This window comes from Pelodiscus sinensis, chromosome 4, assembly GCF_052426305.1.
Source record: "Pelodiscus sinensis isolate ZL-2025 chromosome 4, ASM5242630v1, whole genome shotgun sequence".
Lineage (NCBI taxonomy): Eukaryota > Metazoa > Chordata > Testudines > Trionychidae > Pelodiscus > Pelodiscus sinensis.
The window spans coordinates 87658552-87671136 of record NC_143055.1 but is presented as its reverse complement, the minus strand read 5'-3'; the positions used below and the strand labels follow the sequence as shown (position 1 = coordinate 87671136).

The 12585-nt window shown below is 42.8% G+C and overlaps 1 long non-coding RNA gene across 2 annotated transcripts in view; it reads left to right on the top strand.

Annotated features, from left to right (window-relative positions):
• Positions 1-12585, top strand: part of LOC149524542 (uncharacterized) — a 189563-nt gene that overhangs the window by 84751 nt on the left and 92227 nt on the right. Inside the window, exon 5 of one of the 2 annotated variants that reach the window (XR_016349460.1) lies at positions 3854-3948. The exons of the other annotated variant lie outside the window; for it this stretch is intronic. This is a non-coding gene — a long non-coding RNA (uncharacterized LOC149524542). The remainder of the gene's footprint in view (positions 1-3853; positions 3949-12585) is intronic. 2 annotated transcript variants of the gene reach the window in all.

The window sequence follows — 12585 nt, the reverse complement described above, 5'->3', positions numbered from 1 at the left end:
CAAATCAAGCCTGGGATTAATATTTCCCCGCTTGATTTGCATGTTCCCGGCCAGTTGCCATTTTAGAAATGGACTAGCCCGAAGTAACTGCCCGTGTCTACACGCAGCAGTGAAACAGGATTCCAATTTACAGCCCCTAAATCGAATTAACTGGTGAACCTCATTGCAGGAGGAATACCAGATAATTCAAGTGAGGGCTTTAAATCTGAATCCCGTTTCACTGCCGTGTGTAGACGCAGGCAGTTACTTTGGGCTAGTCAATTTCTAAAATGGCGACCGGCCGGGAACATGCAAATCACGTGCGGGATATTTAAATCTTGGGTTTGATTTGCAATTTCGGTCACCCTCATTAGCCTCCCTAGATCGATCTAGGGCGCTAGTATAGACGTACCCTTAGTCTTATTCATCAGCCCTTACAAAGGTAAAGGCAAACATTTTACTGACATTCAACCTTTGCCTGTGTAAAAGGTTGCCGCATTGAGATTTGCTTGAAGTTTAAATTTCAATGTCATTTGGCATCAGCAGGGCTTGACAAACCCCGGTGAGAGCTACTCGCCAGCCCCGCACTGCACATGCGCCAAACCGGCACTGCAAATGCGTGAAGCACCAGTGAATGGGTCGCACGGAGCGACTGGCTGAAATCTACTCACCACGGGTGAATAGATTCAGCGGTTTGTTGAGCTCTGGGCATCAGGTTGGGAGCAATAGCAGTACAGGTTGGACCTCCCTAGGCTGGCACCCTCAGGACCTGATTGGTCCTGGATGGGAGATTTTGCCGGATATGGGTGGTCATATCTGGCTTCCCTGCTTCAAGCTCCCCCAGCCTTGGACCAGCTGCTAGTGTCCTGCCCAGATCCCTCTTGCCAACAGCCTCGTTCCCTGCTGGTCCCCCCACCTCCTTCTCTACTATGCCGAGCAGTCCAGCTCCATGTGCACTATGCTCCTTACTGTCCCGCTGTGGAGTACTGAGCCCCAGGGATCCTGGCCCTGCCAGACAACCCCACTGGGTTGCTCCTGACTGCCCAGTTGCAGTGCATCAGGGAGCCCAGCTGCCAGCCCGCCACTGGGACTCCCTGGTCCTGGAACACCCATGGTCCTACCGGGTGATGGATATTGCCGGACCAGGGAGCCCCAGAGGTTCAACCTTTACTCCCACTCACAAAGAGCACTTCTTCCTCTTCCTCCTTTGCATTTTAGGAACTATAGATTGTCCTCCTTTGTTGCTACAGTTCTGTAAGTACTCTTGAATTAATCCACCTTCTGGTAATGATGGAAAAGATAATGTTCAACTATAACTGAAGGTTTTTTTAAAAAACCTTTAATAGAATGACTATAACTAGCACATCCTGGTTGCTGAGACACTTCTAGTTTACCTTCAGTGAATCAGCTTTGAATTCCCCCAGTGACTAAAGACTTCAACCTTGCCATACTCACCCCAGAGGCTAGCTCTCAAAAACAGACTGTGTATTATGTGGCAATAGATTATTTTTAAAGAATATATATCTCTTCTCTTCTATATAAGAAGAAAACCTTTCCTTTGTGTCAAATTTTCTAAACAACTTGTTGATAATGTCAGTGCATTCTACAGAGTTCACAAAAGGAAGGTAAATTGATAGAACATTTTCTTCTTACCAAAGTCAGCCATATTTTCATTTTGTGCATATTTGCATTTTGCTAAGCCATATGTAGCTGTGTAACTGCACTGTGCTTATCAGTCAACTACACACTTACATGGCAACACTAACATAGCTAATAGACCATCGCAGACTGGTTTTCTGCACAAAAATCTTGCCCCAACTCTCACAACTACTGGCACTTTCAAGTAGGAATAAGGGATCTTCCGGAAAAGGGCTTATTTTCCGCAAGATCCTGTCTAGACTGGCGCTTTTCTCCGGCAAAACCCCGAGCCGGAAAAAAGCGGCAACCATGTTCATGCAAATGCCGCGGGGGATATTTAAATCCCCCGTGGCATTTGCAATTCCGACTGGTCTCATTAGCATCCCTTTTACGAAAAGGGGTGCCAATGTAGACAGCATAGGAGAGATTAGCTAGTGGGTTTGGTTTGGGTTTTTTTGTATGGGTATGCTGTCAAATTTGATGCCTATAAAGACTGTAATTCATGAATTGTTAGCATTCATCAAACATTTCTGTGTTTGTGAATGCTTCCTGTGTCCACACCTGTTATGATTCAAAGTCTTATCTGGTACTAAAAGCCAGAGGGAGAGACACAGCTCTGAAAGAGTGACCCTCCTTTAGTAACTCAGTCTCAAACAAGATTTTTACAAGAGATAAATTGTGAGATAATCAGAGATGCTGCTTCTCCAAAAATCCACAAGAACAGTGGTCAAATAATCCACTAGAAGATAAAACACCTATTACTAGCACAAAGTGTAAGTCCCTCTAAGCAAGGTTTTTGTCTGTGTGAAAGACTGATACTATCTGGAAGCAGAAGATTGACAAGCTAGAAGACAGTTGAAGATAACAATAGGTCACCTGAAAATCACTGAGGGAATTTATCACTGTCACACTGTATGATAAGCAGTGGACTTATTTGTTTTATTCTCATACATTATTTTAGAACTTGTCTCATGTACAGTTGCAGGCATTGGAGGATTTTTATGAAGTATAATCTTATTGATATTTAAATAATTGATGCATTTTTATATTATATATCTGAACAAATGACCTCTCGTGTTGTCTAAGCAATAGTAAATGGAACTATCATTAAAGGCATGCTATACCCTTCAGAATTAAACTACATGGTAACAAGTACTTGCCAAATGTCAGTACATTTTTATAAGTGCACTTTATGAAGGTTTTTTTTCATGTTCCCTATAAGGAGACTATTTTTATTTTGAGATTTGTATTAAGCTATTTAATATGAAAAACTCATGTAGGAGTGTGTTCTACTTGTCTGTGAATACATAGAAAAATGTAAGGCATTGTGGATGAAATTCTCTTTTGTGTAGAAGGTTAACACAAGACACATGAACCCATTGACTCTTGCCTCAGCACTAATAATAAGGCACAGGTGGAATTACACAACATATATTGTCATGGGTTAGGAATGTCTGCAAATTGTTAACTATATTTAGCAAATGTGGTTTCTTTTCAATGTTTCTACTTTCCACTGTAATCTGCATTGTTGTATGTGACTTCCATATTGTATTCATTTGGGATATGTCTACACTAGCTCAGTAATTCGAGCTAGGTAGGCAAATGAGGCGACCGGAGTTGCAAATAAAGCCTGGGATTTAAATATCCCGGGTTTTATTTGCATGTTCCTGTCTGGTCGCCATTTTGAAATTTCATTAGCCTGAACTCACTGCCGCGTGGCTACACATGGCAGTGAAATGTTAATTCGAACTAAGTCCTTAGTTCTAATTAACTGTTACTCCTCATTCCATGAACAAGGACTTAGTTCAAATTAATGTTTCACTGCTGTGTGTAGCCATGCGGCAGTGAGTTAGGGCTAGTGAAATTTCAAAATGGCGACTGGATGGGAACATGATAATAAAGCCCGGGATATTTAAATCCCGAGCTTCATTTGCAACTCCGGTTGCCTCATTTGCCTACCTAACTCGAATTAATGAGCTAGTGTAGACATACCTTTGCATTCATTTTTGTTTTAGGGGTAGTTACCTAGTGGGGCTCTTTGAGAAGCTATGATAGAGCCATAACAATCAATTAATGTTAGATGACTGTCCCTTATTGGAACAATGGTTTTTCTACTGTTAGTGCTATTAATTCTATTCAGACATCACTGGAGGGTAGAGACCAGAATTTTCCCAGCAAGCACAGATACTTCAAAGGAGGACAGAATATCTTAAGAGGGATGCTCTTATTTTGAAAGGGACCAGTCCTCAAGGCAGATGAAAGAAGACTAGGCTAAAGAATGTTGGAAGGGTTGCCTAACTCAAGGATACCGAGCAAACCCAGGACTCACAGGTGAGATGAAATCAGACTTGGGTTGCATTCAGGACTTTGTTTTTAAAGATCTCTACTCTTAAAGCACAACAGAGTGACAGTGTCCATGAACAAGAAATTCCTTTGCTAAGTCTGTGCTCCTTGCTTTCCTGCCATGTTGTCCATGGGGTTAATTGAGAAGCTCAGAAATCTACAATGAGGTAGAATTCTGAGGGAGAGTTTTACTAAATGTGCCCCAGCCCTGCTGAGTTCATAAGTGACAGAGTCTAAGGCTGCCTGATGAGAAGAGGGACCCAAGGTCATCCTAGGAGTGTGCCTGAACTTAGAGCTAAGAACAGTGATCACTTGCTACCCAGACCCAATGGCTTAGAATCATGGATATGAAGGATTTGAGTCTGTGTGTGCAATCAGAGTGGTATCCCAACAGAGGCGAGAACAGGGTTAGGTTGCAACACACAGGTCTTGCTTCCGTTTTGTGCACTCAGTCTAATTTTACCACATGTAAATAAAATACTAGTCAAACCAAATAGAAACCATGGAGAAGATGTTCAGCTGGTGTAAATCACCATAGTTCCAATGACTTCAGAGAGAACAGTTGCTCATACAAACTTGTGTTTAATTATAATCCCCACGGCCTTGTTCTCTAGCATCCTATACCTTGTGCAATCATTTATACCATTCTAAAGAAAATCTAAAACCAAATACCCATGCTGAATTATTCTAATTGACTGCACATGGTGCAGGGTAACAAAGAATGAATAATTGAATTAATATATATTGTAAGGCCAGAAGGCACCATTATGATCTGCTAGACAGGCCTCTTGCATAACACATGCTAAAAAACTCACCCAATCATTCTTGCAACAAGCCCAAGCTTTTATTTGAGTTATAGCATTAAAGGAGAATTGTATTTGTACTTTACAATATTTAAACCATCCTATATAATTTAAAGCCCACATTGTCTCTCTGACTTATTGTGATGTATGCTGGAGGGGAGGTGCATAAAGTAGCCTAATTGAGCTCTCATAAAGGCCAGATAGAATTATCAGTGTAGGGGATGGGGTTTAAAGCTGTACTCCGTAAAACGGTGTTGTAAGGCCACAGCTATGTACAGTCAGGAGATTAAGGCATTCAGAATGCCCCTTGATGCTCTTAGGGGGTAGTTTGGCTCAGCATCAAGTGCCAACACAGGATTGACTTGAAGTAAGAAGTGAGCTCTGAATAATTATGTTCCTGCTGTAGAATTCAGTGGATTGGCTTACACTCTAGGGAATGTTTAAATTCTATAGGGCTATTGCATTAGCATTTTCTGCAGGTCTGGAACGCTAATACTTTCTTGACAGTGCAGTAAGGTCAAAGAGACAGTATACACCTACAATCATCTTGGTGAAACTCAATGAGCTATTATTTATGAGGAACAGTGTAAGAGCCTTACCATACATAATAGACCTGTAGCATAACAGTCAGGATGAGAATGGGTCTGAATGATAATTTCTGGATTTTGTTTAGTAGCCATGCCAACAAGTCAACTTTTAAAGAGTGTGATCCTTCACCCCAGCTATATCTAAATGTTTTTGTATTTTTACAAATATTTTTTCCAGCTGTACAATTTTGAGGTCAAATATCAAGTTACATGTAGAAAAAGGAAAAAGCAAGATAGACATTGTGTGTGTGGTTATGTACATATGTAAACTATTTCAGAGAATCTTAAAAAACAACAAATAGTCCTGCAGCACCTTTGAGGCTAACAAAAAATGTGGATGGTATCATGAGCTTTCATGATCACTACCTACTTCTTCAGATGAATGGAGTTTAAGGGGTCCAGTTTTCACCTAAATAGCACAGAGAGGGGATGGGAGTGGGAAGAGGAGGAAAAAGAAGAAAAAAAAATGGGACAGAAATTGTCAATTACAGTGTCCATGCTAAATGAAGCTGATAAGAATACTTAGTACCCATTTTAAGTACCTTTTTTAATGTCATTATGATGTGGAATGTAGCAGGCCATCCAGCCAATATCTTTGTTTAGACTTCTGTTGTAGGAATCTGTGACGGGGGGACTCACCCCCGCACTCTTGGCCCCTGGAGCCGGGCCCCTCTCTGGTTTCTCTTCTCCAACTGCCGCCACCATGTAATTCTCCAAAACGGCGGTTGCTTCCCCCAGGGTGGTGGGTTGGTGGCGTCTGACCCACAGGCGGCTGTCCGGTGGCAGGATCTGCAAGAACTGGTCCAACACTATAATTTCTACTACTTGCATGGCTAACTTTCTCTCTGGCTCCAGCCACCGCACGGCCGCCTCCTTAAGTCTCTGTACCACCGCCTTAGGGCGCTCCCCCGGCCGGTATTTCTCCGCCCTAAACCTCTGCCGGTGCGTCTCAGGTGTAATCCCCGCCTGATCTAAAATGGCCTCTTTTACCTTATGGTAGTGCAAAGCGTCCCGTGCCGACAGGCCCCTGTAGGTCCTTTGCGCGGCACCCGTAAGGTACGGGGCTAACAGGGTCGCCCAGTTCTCCTCGGGCCACCTAGCTGCTGTGGCCACCCTCTCAAAAGTTATGAGGAACGCCTCTGGGTCATCGCTTGGGGTCATTTTCATCAGCCTCAGGGGTAGAGCTAGGGCCGCGCCTTCACCTGCCACTTCGCCCATAGCCCCAGTTGGGCCCCCTACTCTCACTGGCCCTTGTCGGAGCCACCGGTCCATCTGGCTCTGCTGCTGCTCCATTAACTCTTTTACCAGCCTCTGCTGCTCTTTCTGTTGCTCCGCCATTTGCTGGAGGAGTTGAATTTGTTGTTGGCGCTGGTTGTCGGCCAGCCATTCCAGCAGCTTCCCCGCATCCATCTCTGCACTCTGAGTCGCCCTCAATTTACCCCTCCCTTTGTGTCTATACATACATACAGTGTTTCTCTTTTTTTTCTTTGTGCCCCCTACGCTATTCTTGTGCTCCCCCTAGGGGCCACCCACGTTCTCCACCAGTGTAACCGGGTCGGTCGTTCAGAGGTCCTGGGGCACCCCTAGTTCGCAAGCCCGGGGCCGCAATGGGTCCTGAGCTGCCCCTGTTCCCGGCCTCTACCTCTCCGCTCCCCCGGTCCCCTCTCTGCAGTCGGCTCCCACCGAGCTTGCTACTCCGCCGTCCACTGCAGTCGTCCCCAGGATCGCTGGGTCCCCGGCCCCCAACTGTCCGCCCGGCGACCGCTGCCGTCCCGGTATTGTGCCATCCCGTCTCGCTCCTCCCTGGTCCAGCTGTCTGCGTTGGGTGCTGGGATTCGGGCTCCAGGCACCGCACTGCCTCCTGTGGAGTCTCTGGCATGCCCTGCGGAGGAGGCTGAGAGCAGAAACTCCCCTGCTCTCCCCAATCCTCCCCCCCTGCCTGTTCCTCCCGCCGCCCTTTTGAATTCCCCGCTTGACGTCCGGCCCACCCCTCCGTTGGCCGCCCTGCCGCCCCGGGTCCTAGTGCCCGCCGGCTATCACCTGGGCCGCCCTGTGCATGCGCGCCGGCCATGCCGGTTTCCCCCGGCTCCTCTGCCTGTGCTGCCGTGCCGGACTCCCGGCACCAGCTGATCGGCCGCACAGGGTGCGGGGTCTTGGCTCCGGGGCCGAGCGTGCGGGGGTGAGTCCCCCCATCACAGAATCAAACATGTAAATGAAATTAAGTTATGTAGCTTCCCTGTCGAGCTGGCTTTTGAAATTGGTTTGAACTAATACAGTGACTTTGAGATCCATTAATGAGTGTCCAGGCAAGCTAAAATGTTCCCCAACAGGTTTCTGTGTGTTGCCTTTTCGGATATCTGATTTGTGTCCATTAATTCTTTCTCGTACAGACTGTCCAATTTGGCTAATATACATGGCAGAGGGGCATTGCTGGCACTTGATGGCATAGATCACATTAATTGATGTGCAATTGTACAAGCCTCTGATGTCGTAGTGTATATGGTTTGGTCCTGTGATGATATCGCCTTTATAGATGTGTGGACAGAGTTGGAATAGGGGTTGTTGCAGAGGTGGGTTCCTGGGTGAGTATGATGGATGTATGCTTTGTGGTTATTGGAAATAATTTGTTTGAGGTTAGGGGGTGTCTGTAAGCGAGGATTGATCTGTCCCCCACACTTGTGAGAGTGAGGGGTCACTAACTAGAATAGGTTGTAAATTGTTGATAATGAATTGGATAGGTTTAAGTTTGGGGGCTATAGGTGATAAGTGATGTCCTGTTGTTTTCTTTTTAAGGCCTATCTTGAAGTAACTGATGTCTGGGTACTTGTCTGGCTCTATCTGTTTATTCACTTCTCCGAGTGGACAGTTCAGTTTTAAGAATGCTTTATATACATCCTGTAGGTGTCTCTGTCTGTCGGATTGGAACGTGTCCGCTTGTATTTTAGGGCCTGGCTGTAAAAAATGTATTGGGAAATTTATGTGTCTTGGATGGAAGCTGGAGCCATGTAGGTAAGCGTAATGGTCAGTAGGTTTCCAGTATAAGGTGGAGGAAAAGTGTCCATCATGTAATTGTACTGTAGTGTCAAGAAAGTGGATCTTTTGTATGGATTGGTGCAAGCTAAGTTTGATGGTAGGGTGGAAGTTGTTGAAATCCCTGTGAAATTTTTCAAGGACGTCCTTCCTGTGGCTCCATATGATGACAATGTCGTCAATGCAGTGTAAGTTGTAGATAATGTTAAGATTGTAAAGTCAAGCACACTCAAAAGTTAGCAAATGCTAGTATTAAGGCTGTACATATCCCCTTTGGCTATGTCTAGACTGCAAGGAACAGTTTCTGAAAAAGCAGATATGTTCTTTCGGCATCCCTGTATTCTTCTCGTGAGAAGAATAAGGGATGTTCCAAAAGAGGTGTGTTTTCCCAAATTTGGCCCTGTATTGATGGGCCAAATTTTGGAAAGGTCTCTTTCAGGGAAAAAAGGTGGAAAAAGATATGTAAATTGCGATTCACAATTTGCGTATCTTTTTCCGACTTTTCTCTGCAATATAGACATAGCCTTTGTCTCCTATTACCATCTTTTTGGCTTCTGCTCCTCTCCTATCTATTGCCTTCCTCTCTCCATTCCCTGGCTCTTCCCTGTCTCCTTTCCCCTCATCATGCCCATATATGAGCCCTCCCCTATCTTTTTATATTCCCAAACTCTTTCCCTCCACTATCTTGACTCTTATTTGACTTCCCTCCTCTGAGGATGCTCTCATCAAGTATTTCATTTCTTTCTCCCAATTCCTACCTTCTCCATTAGAGTCAAGCTTCCACAATGTTTTTTCCTCCAATGTTTTGCATTAGCAGGAGGAGCACAAGAGTGAGGGTTTTTTTTTCTGCTCTGTTCTAGTGCTCGAAAACACGTCGTCTCCCAGCATCCCCATTGAGAAAAATGTCAAAGAAAGTTCTGCTCAATCCCACAGAGCAGGAAAGTTCATTAATTTGGAGTTACAATAGATAGGTAGATATGCAGGAAGCAGAGCTAACTTGTTTCTGTTTTCTTTAGTGAATAGTAATTTTTCCCAAAATGTGCCTTTTTGGTACCTATTTAGAAATGTGGGCTGAAATTGACAAATACTTTCAACAACAAAAAAGCCCCATGAAGGAAATATTGTAATGTTAGCACTGGCTCTGTAAAAACACCAATGTACTCTTTCAAAAATATTAATTTGAATTTGTGCTTCAAAAGTAAATACTGAATCAGAATATTTAGAAGCAAAATAAACAATTTTTCATTTCAAAATTTTGTTTTGACTCCATCTGAATAAATATTTTTCGTAGTTTTTTTTTTTCTTTTCAGTGAGGAGCAAATCAGTTTGGATTTGAAACAAAACTTTTTTGGTTTTGATTTATTTCTGAGTTTGGTCACTGAACTGAAAAATAAATTTTTCAGTCAGCTCTGCATAGGAGCTGTGAAGGAATGGTCCATGTTCTGTACAGAGAGATTCTTCAAAGAGTTAATTTAGTAAAGTTTAAAAAGCCTCTATTTGGCATACACAAACTGATTTTTTCCCCCAAAGGATTATTAATAGGTCAGATCTTAAACAAACAAACAAAACAGCATAACTCTGACATCAGGGCAATACCTCTGCCAAATTTCAAATTCTTGCTCAAAGCATGGAGACACAGGAGTTTCTCAGTAAAAGAATTGTTTGAACAATTGGCGGAACAATTTATTTTCTACAATCCCATTCTCATTTTTACTGTTCTGAGCCATTCTGAAATGACTCAACTTTTTTGTCTGAAACTGTTTTAAAATGCTTTTATAGATGTCTTGCATAGAAAACTTCAATCTGAAGAGATTGACCAAGTTAGAGACATCTGAGAAAAGGGTCTTATAATAGAATCTGTCAGTCATCCCTAACAAAAGCATTTTTACCTGTGCAACCTAAAATAGTTATTGATAGATGTTTGAGTACCGCAGCATTAAAGCCTATGTAAGAAAGCACTGGACACATTTTGTTGAAACTGGCTCTTGTCTTAAATTCCCTCTTTTTAATTAAATATTGCATGAAACTCCATTATAATGTGCCTGTTCATTTGCAATTACATATACACTTCCATATAGTAGTTGGTGTTTTGAAGAGTTGAGATAGTCTGACAAAATTATCTCTTGGCTGACCTTAGCAACCTATTGGAATCACTTTTTAAGTTTAGAGTCGAAGCTCTAAAAACCTCTAGATATTATTTGGTCCCTGTGAACGCTATATGGTTGTCAATTAAGGAGATAAGAGTAATGGCTTCCCGTGCAGTAACGGCATTCTGTGCAGAATTTATGAAAAATAATGGAACAGTACAGCGGTATCCCTTATAGAGCCATACAACAGACAGAATAGGGAAGGAAAGAAATGAAGAGAGAAAAGTGAATTGAGTAGAAAAAAAAATCCCCAAAGCACTGCTCTGATCAGAAAGGAATAGAATGCAAAGAACCAACTGATTTCAATAGAGAAATATTGTATCGGAATGGAACGAGATAAGATACAAGGGAATCTGGAACAAATCCTGATCCTTTGATAAAATTCAGGTTATTTTGATTTCAAGTTTCAATTACTTTGGTTTGAAATGAATAATGTCCTCGTTGAGGCAGAGGAACTATATATCAGCTCTTGTTGGTCTCTGAGAGAGCTAGTTAGCCATTCCATTTTTTAAGCAGGAATTCATTTGAAATTGTTATTCAAGCCTTAATAAATTGAAATAAGAAAAAAATCTGAACTGGGTCATCTGGGATTCCATATTTTAGTGAATTGGTGAATATATAGCTGATTCAAAAACAATTTAGGATGTATATATTTACATTTTATAAGCAATGTTATACATTTTCCTTGGTGATGCACATCAATATGAAATTTCCAGAGCTAACTTCACGATGTAAAGTGGCATGACACTTCAGCAAATGGTAGCTTGTTCAGAATGCGTGTACTCTGGGAGCTTGTGCATAGTAAACATTTGCCATGGCAAAATCTTGAATGGCAGATAGCTCGGCATGTCTAAACATGGTAGCTAGTCTGAGTATCCAACCCCCCCCCATTGTAAGGAAATTCTTTTTTCATTTTTAAGGATATGACTGATAGGACCCCCTCCTTCTGAGATAGAGTATCAGAGAGGGATGTTAACAGAAGTATTGGAGATATGGAGAGAAATTTGTCCAATAACCTATGCTTTGGATCCACATGCTTCCTGCCTGCTGAATACAAGCAGGGAGATATTGTGTCCCTTGATATAAGAATTAGTGCAGCCTTTGCTGAAGTTATATAATTCATTTATTGACCAGTCTCAGATCTTCCCTTTTCTGGTAAGATTGTGGAAAATGTTTGTGTCAAGACATCTCTGACAATATCTAGATGTCTTTGATCTTGTTGACCACAGTTGGTCTGGCCATAGACCTTGTTTTGACTCAGAAATGGTTTGCAATGATATCCCTCTGGATGAAGAGAAGGGTATCTATCCCCTACTGATGGATACATCATCTGCCTGTGATAGTGAAGTATTGTTGACTTTCCTGTATACCCTGAGGGAAGCAGATTTGTTTTTTTCTTAGAGCAATCAATTGGTAACTGTGGGCAATTGTTTCTCTTCCTAGAACTCTCAAGCCTGGGTCCTTTAGGAAGCCAAACTACCACCCTTTCTGTTCAACATGTATATGGGGAAGAGGCACGAAAGAGGCGGGGCAAGGGTATTTGGGTTTGAGGTAGATCTCTGATTGCATTTAAATTCAAAAAGTGATCTTGTGCTTAAAACGGTTGGACACTACTGCCCTACAGTCAACAGGCATTCTCAAGTTGGACACTCTGCTCATTGTAAGAGATTAGCTGGGAGTAGAGGCGTCCTTATCCATACATACAATACACAGTTGCACAGGGCACACAAAGATGTGGGGCACTACTGGATCTGAATGTCCACCCATCTGCCTCTTGTTATCCCTGTTCTGTGGCTTTGCATCCTCTGTATCTAGGTAAAGAAAAAGAGAAAAAGCCAGCCAGGCCTATTAACAGGACCTGTGAAAGAGCCATTCAAGTGGTAATGAAGCCATTTAATAGGCATTTGCCAGCCGCTGTCAGTTTCTGAATTTACTGGATCTTAGTTTAAAACTTGTGTAAAAATATCTCATTAGTGTATTGCTGAAATCACACGAAAATCACTACTCTAAATAATCGACAGCTGGTGTGTGTGTGTGTGTGGGGGGGGGGGGGGGGGA